The sequence below is a fragment of the Cyanistes caeruleus genome, chromosome Z, assembly GCF_971803275.1.
Source record: "Cyanistes caeruleus chromosome Z, bCyaCae1.hap1.1, whole genome shotgun sequence".
Classification (NCBI taxonomy): Eukaryota; Metazoa; Chordata; class Aves; order Passeriformes; family Paridae; genus Cyanistes; species Cyanistes caeruleus.
Window position 1 is genome coordinate 13394293 of NC_141732.1, and position 14184 is coordinate 13408476.

Sequence of the window (14184 nt, forward strand, 5' to 3'; positions counted from 1 at the left end):
CAGACAGTGCCAGCTGCCACAAAGAAGCCCAGCCTTGTTCTTTCTCTGGGCTGACGCAGAGACGTCAGTCCTCACTGCAGTGGCTGAAGCTGAAGGCTGCTGTGAGTTGTGACCCAACTGGGACACGCAGGTTGGTGACACAACTCCCACCAGCTCAGGTTTATTCCCGGCTCTCTTGCCACAACAGAGGACTCGGTGTCAGAGCCTCTGGAAAAGCATGGAGGGGCAGGGCTCGGGGAAGGTGTGCCAGTGCAGGATTTGAACTAAAGGCACCAGGAAGCACCAACCCTGCAGACAAGAACTCAACTCTTCTGATCTCCCTTCCTGTCAGAGGCAGGCTCAGAGCAGCTGTCTCACATCTCTCTAAACCAGGGTGGGCTCACTCCTTACCAAGCTCCTCGGGCTCCTGGGAAACATTCACACAGCTCCCACAACCAGGCAAAGCTCCCTCTGCTGCAGCCTTGTTCATAGCCTCCCCTTCTGAAGACCCACGGGCAACACTAGTATTGACCTGAAAAGAAAAACAGAAAGAAGGAAACGCAAAGATCAACCAATATATTCTGCAGGGATACAATCAGAGCCTGCCGTATTTCCTTCTGTGCACAAACAAATTGCTTTTGAAAACTGGTATGCGGGAGTTTGCAGAAGACAAAGGGTCATTGTGCTTGGCAATAAGATATGGGCATTTCCAAAAAATCCCCCTCCCCACCCCCAGTCTGCCCTTCCTCAATAATAAATCTACCAATGCAATGGGTCTGCATATTAAATGAAATAAGAGAAATTCTTTGGCAAAGTTGTAGAATAACATGCAAAAAGGCCTGTGCCAATGCAGAACCTGAACACTCCAGGCCAGTCTGGGAAGAGAGAAGACTTAAAAAAATAGGGATTCCAAAGTCAAAGAGGGAATCTGTCAAACGCAAGGACTAATGGGCCCTGATTGAACTGCTCTTCAACACAGGAGGAGCCCCATGGCTTAAAGGAGTCCTTAACCATTTCATGTCCAGCACCAACATTGTCCTTCTCACCAATCACACAAGTCATGGGGCCTCAAAACCAAGACATCTGCCCCCTGAAGACTCCACGGCTCACACACTTAATCCCTTCTTCCTAACAAGGAGATCTGGGCCCCAGAGGCCTTCAACAGTCAAAAACACTGACTTCTCAAACACGGTCCAAGAGCTGCCGAGGCTGACGCTGTTGAGCGTGGGGATGACACTCAACCCATGGAGTGGGCGCTAAGGATGGAGTCCTGCTAGCTCCTGGCACAGGGATGTGCTCTTCCCACTGCAGCCCTAAGTAGAACAGTCTCATGCAGGCTGCAGCTTTGCAGGGGCTGTCTGGGAACACACATCTCTTCCCACAAGGTGACTGAGCTCTGAAACATGGAGAGCAAGACTGGCCAGTTTGCCCAGCTGAAGATTTCCCAGCTGGAAACTGGACTGCAGGCACCATGTTACTGAGAGGGCAAGACAGCTGCAGCTCCAGCCCATCCCCACACACAGCTCTGGGAACGCCTACATGCACAGCAGGGCTCACACAGCAGCAGAAGCTGCAGGAGCAGCTGCAGCCCAGCCCTTGCTTTGCCTTGGCCTTCCAGCCCAAGAGAGGCAGAGCCCGCATCTGCTGCTGGCACCTCTCGCATGCCCCTCCCACTCTGCCTTCAGTGGCAATTCTCCAAACGCCCTTCTCTTCTTTCCCATCAAACAAAGCCTGTTAGAACCCACAAAGCTTCCACTTCCTCCCCACAAATGCCCCTGCACGAGGGATTCTTCCCAGGAAAAGGAGCATCCAAACCTGGCAAACACCTCTTGTCCTACTTGAGGGGTATCCCCCTGCTTTCCATTCCCTCTTCCTTAGCAAATCTTGCTTTACCAAGCAAATCCTTCCCTGTCCATTCACAGCTGAATTCAAGAAGCTTTTGCTTCTCAGCCATGCAACACCATTCAGAAGCTCTCAGTCCAGCCCCTTTCATCCCTGTCCAATGGAGTTACCTGAGCAGAGGGAGACCTTTCAGGCAGAGATGGTGAAAGCATCTCCTCCAGTGTCTCCAGAACAAGGTCCAGACCCAGCGGTGGCAATTCCTCTTCCCCAGGAGTACTCCATACCCAGCTTGGGGCTGTCCATGCTGCATAACCAGCACTGCCAGCTGGAGCACTGGGGACTGAAGTGCCCTTGGCTGCTGGAAGAATCCAAAAACATCGGTGAGGCTCCAAAATGAGGCTTTGGGATGCACAGCTTTATTGCTGCCTTGGATCAAACATCCCAGGAAGCGCACAGCAACCTCAATTCCAGAAAGGTATTAAAAACTTCCCAGGGAATTGGAAGAGTGAGCTCTTCCCCTTAAAAAGTATTATCCCAATTGACATGTACATAGATTGAAGTATGGCTTGTGAAACCGATAGAGACATACACACAGACATAATCACCTTCAATCACAGCCTTTTGCATCTTCCCAGCAGCTTTGGGATTTGGCTGCTTGAGTTACTGAGCACAAGAGACCACAGAAAGTGCATTCACCCAGGAAGAGGCCAGAGGTGCAGACACACATGCTAAACTTAAACTGCGAGTTTATTCTAAAGAGCAACCATGTAGGTGAGGCCATGGTCTGCAGCTGCAACTGTTCTGGGGACTCAGAGCGTGCACTGAAATTTAATAGCATTATTTACAGGAGAGACTGTTGGAAATCGAAAATCTGCAGCCTTAGAAAAAACTTGGTTTGATGTAGTGATGAAAGTATACAGACATCGGGTAGAGAAATTGTAAATCTATGTTCTTACAGTTGCAAGTAAGAATACGCCTAGAGTAAGTAAGAAATTATATTAAGTAAAATAGTTTGAGGTATAAAGTGTAATAGTGTGATTTATAAAGTAAGTTAGAGATCTAGAAACTATAACAGAAGTGTGTGTGAATACGTGACCTGTTAGCTTACTGGTTAAAAGACAGACGCAGTGTGGCAAAATCAAGTAAAGGTGATAGGTCAATAAGTGAAAACAAACTTTGTGTCAACTGTCTACTGAACTAAAAAGTTGTATTTTGCCATGTGGAGGAGAAACTCGTAACTTCCTCGAGCTATTGTTGACTTGTTGCCTGTAAATCTCACGCCTTGGGACTGATACCTTATTGGGCTACTTAAGCAATAAATCATCTCAAAGCACGGTGGTCCCATCCCTTGTATTTCATCTCAACAAAAGACAATCTGTAAACTCTGCAATATCCTATCAGAGTCCTAGTTTGGCTTAGTTCAAAGAAAAATGGGAGTTCACCTGACACCAACCAGTTGTGGATAAATGTTCTTTGCCTCGCCCTTTGACCTCTACACAGAGGCTGTCTGGAAAATGCCCAGAACACCCTCCAAATCTGCAGCAAGGATGGGAAAAGCAGACAGAGATTGTTTTGATATTCATGATCCTGCTTCCTAGTACCCTTGACGCTTGCTACCTGATTCTCACAGTCAAATGTACACACGACAGAGCACCGCGGCAAAATACTTCAGTCACTTTTTGTGATCTTTCTGAAAAGCCAGGGGAGAAACACATTCCGTACCTGACGGGATGTTGGCTGGCAAGTGCTGCTCTGGAGAAATGCAGCTGCTGTTCTCTGGAGAGGCCGCAGAAGTGCTTTGATGGTGCGCAGGAAATGGTGGAATCATGAGCTCTGGCTGGAATTGAAATTTGTGTGTGCCTGGCTCGCCTGATGAAACCCCAAGTCCAGATGTGGCAAACACTTTCTTGGCACTTGCTGGGGAAGCCTCACGCTCTTGAGGATCTGGACTTGTCCTGGAAGGGCCTGGAGGCAGCTCTGAATCCTCAGGTGAGGCAGCAATGTGCTTCTGGCACAAAGGAGCTGTGCAGAAGTGAGGGAAGAAGAAAGGAAGCAAAGGGAAGGTTGGGTCACTACTGGTCCTCAGGTGTGTTTCCCTTGGCAGCAACTGTGCTTTTGTCAGGGAAGACAAAAGCTCACCTCCTCCCAAAACAGGGTGAAGAAGAAAAATATCACTACATGTCTTGGGGGGTTTGATGCCTATAGAACTTAAGTCAAAGTTACAAGCTGCTTATATAGGTTGAGTTATAAAGTATCAATATAACCTGATATATCTGTATCACCAGATATCAATATAACCTGAATCAGAACTTCATGTACCTATTTAACCTGATATAAATGTCTTTCTATGCATTATAGTGGCTAGTATATGGTTAACTAGTAGCTCAGTGCTGGAGAGACGGGGGAGGGGGGGAAAGAAAATCTCACCAGGTGGTCAGTTTCAGAGACAGGTAAGTATAGTACTAATAAAAAATTAGTAAACATCAAGCCAATTAGCCACAAAATAAAGAAATTAGACCGGTTAGGACCAGACAGACCTAGGAACACCGTAGCTGTGCAAGCTCTGAAGACAAAGTTGAAAAGTTCAGATGCAGAGATGACTTTGGAAGCCTTTGTCAAAGACCCCCAACGACCCCCAAACTGGGGAGGCACAAGCACAGTGAAAAAGAACTATCTATAGCCACGAGATTATACTATATAAATTAGTTCCAGAGTGTATAATATACTGTGTATATTAGTTCCGTATGTTATAATGACATAGTAACAGCAAGCAATAATTACTAAATATACCACAGCAATTGACAAAGGTGGATGAATTAGGAGGAGAAATCCTCCTCACTTCCAGCACTGAAATAAACAAATACCTGCTCTACACACACGGGTCTATGGGATTTTATTCCCAGACTATCTTTCGCGCATCACTTTGCAAAAGCCAGCTCCCTGTCTACTGAGCTCTCCCCTATCCATTCAACCCTTGGCAGGAGGCAGCTGCCAGAAACCCAACTGCCAGCTCTTCTCCCCTCTGCTCCAAATGGGACAGGAGGCTCCCTCCCGCTGGGCCTGAGCACGACCAAGCCCTCGGCTCACACGCACTCACGGAGACCTCCCCGAGCGTCCCAGGGCCGCCCAATGAGCAGCGCCAGCCACGGCACAGGGCTGGGCTGGCTGCCGGTCGAGCGGGCCAGCGTGTGGCAAACGCAGGTGCACCGGGACTGTCCCGCAGCCCCTGGCAGGCCAGAGGTTTATGTCCAAAAAGGAGACAGAGGAGTCCTTTTTTCTTTATTCGAATAAAGGGAGAGGCCATGGGGCATTCCCCTGGGGTCTCTTAAATTTTTTGGAGGGCGCAGCCTCCTTTTTATCCTAATTCCCGGCCGCTTGTCCCTTCTCCCTTTCCCCATAGGCTGAGGTACTTGAGAGGTACAGACTTCCCGGAACGCCTGATACCTGCAATACCTTCCCCCCACCCCCAATGCATAATGCCTTCTTAATTCTTAACTTCTATGGAATTCATAGTGTTCTTTCAGTGCCTCTTTGATCTTTTAGTGGAATCCATCCCATTGTTTCTGTTGTCTCTCACTGATAGTTGCATCTTATCAGCGGACCCACAGCTTGTTTGTAAAGACAAACCCATCATTCCTCTCACAATCAAAAGAATCAGTGTTACAACGCAGATGCACCCTTTTACAGATGTTACGTGTTAAAACTGAGGTACAGGATGTAGTTTGGAAGATAAGTGGTGTCCCAAGATGAGAATGGCCTTGAGATGGACAAAATTAGAATGACTTTAGGCATTGGGCCTAAAAATCAGTAAATATCAGACTAATGAGTAGACTTACATAACAACGCTTAATACGCACGCACAAACCTGAAAGGTTATCCAAAGGACAACGAGGAAGAGGAGAAGCCTTCACCAAAAGAAGACTGAAGACCCCCTAACATCAAGTGGAGCATGTGCCGTGAAGAATAGTGACGTAAAATCAGAAAAATCAGAAATAGAAGGAAACTTAGGAAATAGGAGGCAAACGTTAATGAATATGTATAAGCATACAGTATACAAGTTTAGCTTGAAGTGCTTTGTTTTGTACGTGAGACAGGGTGGGAAGCCTCCGTACCCCAGTCAGTTATGTATGTGAGGTGGGGTAACAAGCCCTCCCCATAACCTGGTTTATTTTTTGCTTATGCTTTAATCATACTTAATTACTGGAAAATTATATATATATATATATATATATAAATTATAATATTTTACTAAATTGTATTCTTTTACTAAACTATATTCTTTTATACCAAATTAGTATTCAATTTACTAAATTGTATTAACTTTTAATTAAACTGTTATTAGCTCAAGGGACCTAGTTGTCAAAATTCTAATTTCATTTGTTATAAATGATTAGCCAATTTGATTAGTAAAAAGAAGGAATTTATTCTATAATCAAATTACAATCATAAAAAGGAAACCATAAGCAAAAATCAGTTTGGTGCTGTGCCAGGCGAACAGCACCAGGTGAGACGGGAAGAAGGCTATCTGCAGCACTTCCCCACCATGCTTCACAAACTGCAACTGTCCCAAGGTGCTTTTTGTATGTTTTCAGGCTCTTCAGGGGTCCTTTGCAATACACTGCTTGTGGACAAATATTCATGCTGTTTTGGGCGTATATGTTGTAATTTCATCAGGTTTCTTGGAAATACACTTCTTGCAGATGAATATTTATGAGTGCATGTCGTTATAATCTTACTGGACGGAGGTTTCTTGGAGATATGCCCCTTGCAGATGAATATTCATGTTGGCCTTGCTGCATCTCACTATAATCTCATCAGGGCAGGTTTCCTGGAAATATGATAGGATTCTTGTCAGACAAGATTATAACTTCAGCCCAATTTTATTCATGCTATATATCACAGTCCCCCCGCTTTCTTTAATAATTAATTAATCAGTGCTTTTAGGATAAATTTTGATACAGTTCACCTATTTCATAATCAGTATTTACAATGAATAATTTTTTATAAGATTGGTTATTTTAGTATTTGATTCTTTTGTTTGGGTGCTTAATTGTACATCAATGCAGGTGCCTGTTGTATCCTGAGCTATATTTCGGCCGTGGAGTAGCTTAATGCTACTTGTAAAATAGTTGTGTCTAATCTTCAAATCTCGCCTGAGCTTCAGCAGCTCTGCTGTCTTTATTTTCTTTCAATTCCGTTATTTTAGATATTTTGGGTATTCCCTTGGATTGGCCAGTTTTTATTGTAGCTAACTAAGGATCAATGGGCATTGCTGCTATTTGCATGCTTTAGACAACAGAATGGATTAATCAGATAAAACATGGTATGAGACAAGGCAGAAATAATAGCCCCATTATTTTACATAATATTAAAAAGCTTAATTTTTTCCACCAATCTTTCCCCAGACAATTCCCCCCAAACAACTGATCCCACCAAGAAGCTTGAAGGATAGAATTCTATTTTTGAACCGGTACATGTGCCACTTTCTTAATTTCTGCTGCAAGGTTTCTTATGGTTTCTCCATAGTCATCTCTTTCTACACAGCATTCAGATTCATTGAACTTTCTGCAGACTCCCCGTTCTTCTGCTAACAAGTTGTCCAAAGCAATTCAGTTCTGATACACAAATGCTTGCATTTGTGAATGCTGTTTAGCTGATAACTTGAGAGCATCAGAGGTATGATTTTGATAGTAAAAGGCCTTAAAATCTTAGAAAATTTGGGGACTTAGAAAGAAAGTTAGGTTTGGAAAGCCCTGGGAAAAACAGGCCCTGGAAATGTTAGGCCTTGTGCTTGCTAAAGACCAGGTCAAGCTGCACCTGTGTAGTCAGTATATGATAAATGATACAATTGTTAGATGTGATTAGACATAACTATTGTTTAGAGAACATGGGGAACCATGTTAGGGGGCTAAGGGGGGATCATGAGAAATCCATGCTTGGGTAAAAACAATGCATACAATAGAACAATGTAAGTTTAATAATTAATATGTAAGTTGCATAACGATAGAGTATAAAATATGTTCAACTCGAAAACACAAGTCGGGTCAGATTTGGGTATGTGTACCCCTGACACCCAGAGCTCTTTAAATAAAGCACCTTCATATAACCATTTGTGGTTATGTGTGTTCCTGAACGTGAACATTTTGGCAACCCAGGTGGGACCTTGTGAGTGCTGCTGAGCGAACTCACGACCCGATCACGCTCCAGCCGGCACCGAGGGATTCTCGGGGAGCCCATCAGCTGCGACCGTCTCTGCTGCTCACAACGTCCCCGGGAGAAGAGGTAAGGTGCTTTACTTTGGTTTTGGTGCCTGCCAGTTAGACGCGGTGAAAGCTGTGCGTGGTTGGGCTGAAGGAATTCCTCTTGGTAAAGCCTAGGCGCCGTCCGTAAGATGACTGCGAAAGCGTCGCAGGTTCGGCATTTGTGGTATATTATAGTTATAATATGGAGAAGGGTTTTGGGCTGCTATGCTCCCATACCAGGTACTTCTCCTTTGGGGTGCTTATTAGCACATTGGAAACAAGGTAACTTTGGGGAAGAATTACATAAGACTAAGATAATTTTGGCCAGATCTCCCACAGAAAATGACCCCAGCAACCCCGTCTCTTATAGTTAGTAGCTATAACCTCTTCTCTCTTTCTTTACTTTGCTTTCCTTATTTCTCTCTCTCTCTCTCCTCTATCGCATAACCCTTGTTGTTGGCACTAAAATAAAGGTACATTATTGCTGTTGTGATTTAAACTGAAATCCCTTTGTGTCCTTTTGCACTCTGAGATCAAACGAACCTCTCATGAGCCCCACTTGCATTAGCGAATCATGACATCTAAATTGGCATCATGGACAGGATTTCTGACAGACAGAAGGGGCTGCAGGTTTGTTGTGCGGTCTGTATTAGGGGAAAGACGTTTTGCTCCAGCCGCACCTAGCCCGACACTCCCAAAAGAGTGAGCGGTGTCTAGAAAGCAAGGGGGGCGATTCGGATTTCCCGCAAACTGCACACGCCGAGGTGAAAAGCACCCCACACTCACTTGAGGGATCTGTCTGCAGAATTTCACAAAAGATCTCTTAGTGCAAAAGGGCTGGATTGTTTTTGTTGTTGTGTGTATGAATTTTGACTGTTTGGTGTAGCAAAGAGACAAACAGAATTTTACACTGAAGGAGTGCCTTCTAAGCAGATTTGGTCTTTTTACCCATACAGGGAAGCAAAAGTTGTGTGTGTGTGTGTGTATAGTTTAAGTTTATACCTCCCTGTAGTGGTTTTTCTTTTTGTAAAAATGACTGAAAACAGCAGTGCAAAAGTTAAAACTGCATTTTATGCATGTTATGCTCTGTTAGCAAAACACAATGCCAGACCTTCTCCAGGAGGGAAAAGTTGGTGCTCAGTAATTGGTTTAATTTGGAAAATGTGATTGATAGAGTATGTTCTTTACAACATGAAACAGAATTTAAACTGGGCAAAAATGAAACAAGAGAGGGAAACCCCTCTCATTAATCAAATTTACCCTCAAAAAGAGCTAACTTGGATAAAATTGTGGGGAACACTGCTGTCCTAGTTTGAAACCTCTAATTAAAAATATAATTTTTAATTAGATAATATAATTTTATAATATAATGATATGATATAATATATTATATAATATATTAGAATAGAATATAATATACTATTACTACTACATTATAATAGAATATATTTATATCAATGATAAGGATCTTGGTCTGCATATAACTACTAAAATAAAAATAAAAATAGGAAAAAAAAAAAAAAAGAAAAAAAGAAGAAAAAGAGAAAAAAAAAGAGAAAAGAAAAAGGGAGTATGGGTGTCTCCTTCACGAGTCAGAGACAGAATACGTATTCCGAGTGTCTCACTGGAGGTGATCAAATTTGGTTGAGGGAACAGGAATCCAATGGGCACTGGGGACATGAGGTCTTCTTAATAGCAAGAGACAGACATAGCCCATGGTCCCTAACTCAGCACACAGCTTATTGGGCTGAGGGGCTTAACCCCTTGGAAAGGGGGGACTTGACTGCTATAGTTTGTACCCCCAACCAACTACTGAAAAATATTTAGAAAGCTGTCTGCTTACAAATGATACACAAAAGAAAATTAATTGTTAGTTATGAATCACCAATGCTGTTACCTGTGAAAACTGAAATTATGGACCTGTAAAAATCCCAGAAGGAAAAAAATCAGAGATAGCAAAGGGTGATAGATACATTGGTTCTCTTAATGAAAACCCCCCCAAAAAAAGAGAAAACAAATCTCTAATTGCCAGTATTAGTGGTCACTAGAAATAAAGAAAGGGGTCTCCAAAACATAATGAGTGGCTTATCACTTAAAAGTTGAGTAAAGTAGTCGTTAATTGGCACTGTCCCAGGTTCATTGTATCGAATGCCCCATTGTATGACCCAGCACACCTCCACAGGCTCTGGGCTGTGAGCCAAAGCAGTCTCCTTCTCAGCTTCTGGGAGTGGAGCCCAAACAGCTCTAGAATCAGGAAAACTGGTAACTCTGCCTCTCATGGGTGAGCAGAGAGGTGGAAGTTAGTTTTATTTAAAATGCTCACTAGAAATAACAAAACTGGAGACATACTGATTTTAGCAATGGTGGGTCCTAAACATGCACCTATTACTTCTGTAGTTAACACTAGAGCCCAAATTTTGTATTGACCAATACAGCCTCGTACAGGATTTGAGAGCAATAATAGAATAACTGAAGATATTTACCCAGTGGTAGCTAATCCTTGCACACCGTTAACATCCGTAAAAGAGAAATAGAAATGGTTTACTGTAATTGATTTAAAAGATGCCTTTTTCTGCATACTCCTTGACAAAGAAAGTAAGAAACTGTTTGCCTCTGAATGGGAAAATCCAGAAAATGGAAGGAAAGCTCAGCTCACCTGATCGTGACTCCCACAAAGATACAAGAACAGTCTAACCCTATTTGGAAGTGTTATAAATTTGTATTGTGATATTGGCTTTCGCAGATGACTATTATATATTAAATACTTTTTAGCTATGCTAACAAGTCTTAAGTTTAAAAGAATTTCCTAGGTACAAGGCAAGGAAACCCCAGAGGGCAAGGACACTGGGGCCCAAGTTGTTATCAGGAGAACAATAGAACCCAAACTGTTATCAGCAGAAGATACGAAGACCAGCTGCCCTCAGGGGAAGGATGAGGGGCCCAGGCTGTTATCAACAAGTGACCATCTGCAGCAAAAAGGAAACCAAACTCCAAAATAATGCTGACCAGCTAGAAGAACGATAACCAGCAAAAATTATGCTGACCAGCAGAAAGTAACATGATCCAAGAAGGTGGAACCAGGGAGGGGACATGCTTGAATATGCATTAACCTCTCACAGCAAAGATGGGATAAAAAGGACACTCCTGAGATACCAGGTGTGTTCCTGGTAACCCACTAGGGCACCCGGCCGTTTTAACCCTTTGCTTTATTTCTTTTGTCTGCTAATTGTCTTTTGTTTATATTAAATTCTTTTTATAATTTATTAAGTGAAACTCGTTTTTAAGACAATCACAATTTCTTTGGGTTTTTTTTGACTCCAGTATCCAGTGGGGGTTTCTGGTTGCCAGGCTTTGGTATTGTTATTTGAATTCACTGTTAAAGTGAATATGCAAGGAGTATATCCTACTACTTCAGTATATCTTTTTCCTTCCCTGCTGATGCCAGTCATATCACACTGATACAAACTGTTATAAATGCAAAGGCAATTTCGGGTTAAATAAAAGAGAAATTTATTATAAAACAATAATAAATTCGAACAGCGAGAAAATACACAATAAAATAAGCAGCGCAGCGCTGGGTGGACAGGGTCTATACACAAGGTATAGGTGTTCCCAAATCCACACCTGAGAGTCCCTTGGCCTGGGTTTTTATAGGAAGTTTATGTCCCGAGGCCAAATTCCAAGCAGGCACCCTTCGCTAAAAGGTTCTTGATTGTTCGAAGAATAGATTTCCTGGCACCGGAGAATAGAGTCAATAGACGCTGGGCAGAGGTTCCTCATATGTAAAGAAGTCCAGGATGTCTTTTTGATATCATTTTGGTCCGGGCCATTAGGGTGGAGTGGTGGGACCCATCCTGGAGCCGATGGCTTATCTCGGCTGGCTCCTCTTCCTTTGTCTAGTTTTGTCCACTTCTCCAACACAGGCGGGCAGGGCGGAGGTGCTCAGGTCCGGCGATATCTCCTCCGGGCCCGTTCTTTTGTTCGTTCGTTCGATGGCCTGTGTCCTGCCCATTCTTCCTGGGCTGATGTGCCTGCTTGTGATCGTTATCTGGGTGTTTGGCTGCAATCTGTTGCCTCTCAGAGGAGAATCACGACCAGATCCGGAGAAGGACTTTTTCCCCATTACATGTTGTATTTTATGTCATTGCAGTCATACATATATTTTATTTATACCCTTTACGAATTTTTATTCATAGATTAATTTATTACAAAACGGTTCCAATTATTTGATGATCTAAAACCCGCCCTTCAGGTCAATTTAATGCTCTGGAAATTTAGGTATGATTCCATTTTAGAAGTTGCTCTGGAGCTCAGCTCTCACCTTTCCATGGCCATTTCTCAGCTGATTTAAGCCCTCCACAAATCCAGCAATTAGATAATCCTAATTCTGTAGCAGTCTCTTGTAGTAGATCTACAAAAAGGTTCTTGTTTGAGGTAGGTAGGTAGGTTCCAATTACCATACTGTTGTTCTAACTCTTCGTATTATTCATTTAATGTTTTTAGCTGTTCTTGTTCTATTTCTTTTTTTGCCTCTGCCTTTTGTTTCTCTGATTCTTGAGCTATCTGTTTTAATTACTTTCTGGATCTATTCCTTCTCCATCTCTTGCAGAACAGAAAGTTTTGCCGTATCGTAAGCAAATTCGGTCATCATTACTGTCGAGAAGATTAGTTATTATGGGCTCATTGCTGAGAGAAACTATTTTACCATATTTCAGATTTTCTCCAACCCAATACATTTTCCTTCCCATAGTACCCATTTTTAGTTGGCTGTGATGATAGGATATTGCACTAATTTGGGAATGTGCCATAACCATTGATTCCATTCTCCCTCCGATCCATACTGGATGGTTACATTTGTTACAAGTGGGAACAATAGGCTCTAATCCAGCAGCTCGTTTGTGTAATGCATGGGCCAGTATTTTCTTACTTTCTGGTGTAGATTGCACCTCTAACCACCGATTTTTAGGTTTCACTCTTGGGTCATGGCAGGTTACTCTTGTTTTCATTTGGCACATTTTATACCGAGTGTGGTTATGCTCACACTCCCCTATTTTGCTGCCAATTTTGCAGTCATAGTGTGTGCGATATGCCAGGGTTTCTGTGACCCTTTGTTTTTCCAGGGTGTTTTTCAACACTGCCTACAGTCTTGGGTTGAGCTTTGCTTCTCAATGCTGGGGTAACTCCTGGAGAGCAGACTGATAGTTCTGCCCATTATCAGACTCAGAACCACTAAGGTTCCCCACACGTGTACTCCTCTGCCTCTGCCTATGCCCACAGGGTAGCAGTCTGCGGCCAGGGAGTTCATCTTCTTGGCAGCAGGGGTATCCTTCAGGGGATCCATGGCTGGAATGAGCTGCATATTTTCTCTTAAAGGCATCTGTCTTGGTTCTAGGAGACAGGTGTCTGCTAGGGAGAGCAGGAGCCTCTCTTGGGATGAAAGAATGTAGACTCCTTCTCTGTGAATTATTATAAATTTGAAATCAAGGGGCTTCCAGGCAGACATCTGGGGATAGGAATAACAGTTCTTTACTAGTATAACCAGGCAAACAAACAAACAATAACTACAGCAATAACAAGAACACAGAACCAGGGACCCCATGACAGCATTCTCGGCTGAGACGGGATGGAGGAGAGGCTTTGTTTCACAAACCCCTCGGGCAGTCAGTCCCGGTGCTCCTGCAGGGCTCTGAGGAACAGTCAGCTGGAAACAGCAGGGACGAGCTGAGATCTTGGGCTGGTGGCTGAGGTGTATCAGCAGCTCCGTGGTGGTGGCTGGCACTGCCACACGTCCCGGCAGGACAGGGGGTGCGAGGCCACCAACAAAGAGGGGAGAAGGAGAAGAAGCAGCAGCTCCGTCTGGGTGATGGCGAAATTCCCTTCTCTCTACCGCAGCAGCTCCATGACCCAGCAAACGAACGTCTTCCCTGAAACAGAAGAAAGACAACCCAAAAACTGTCCCCACCCTCCTTTCCTGCCCCCTTCCCCGCCCTGGGCCTGGCCACTCTTTGTCCTTTATCAATCACCCACTAAATACCCACAGTTAGGTTGTCTCCACAGCTAATGGGTAAAAATTTTACGGGCAGGCTAGAAGGACAAAACTTAAAAAAAAAAAAAAAAAGGA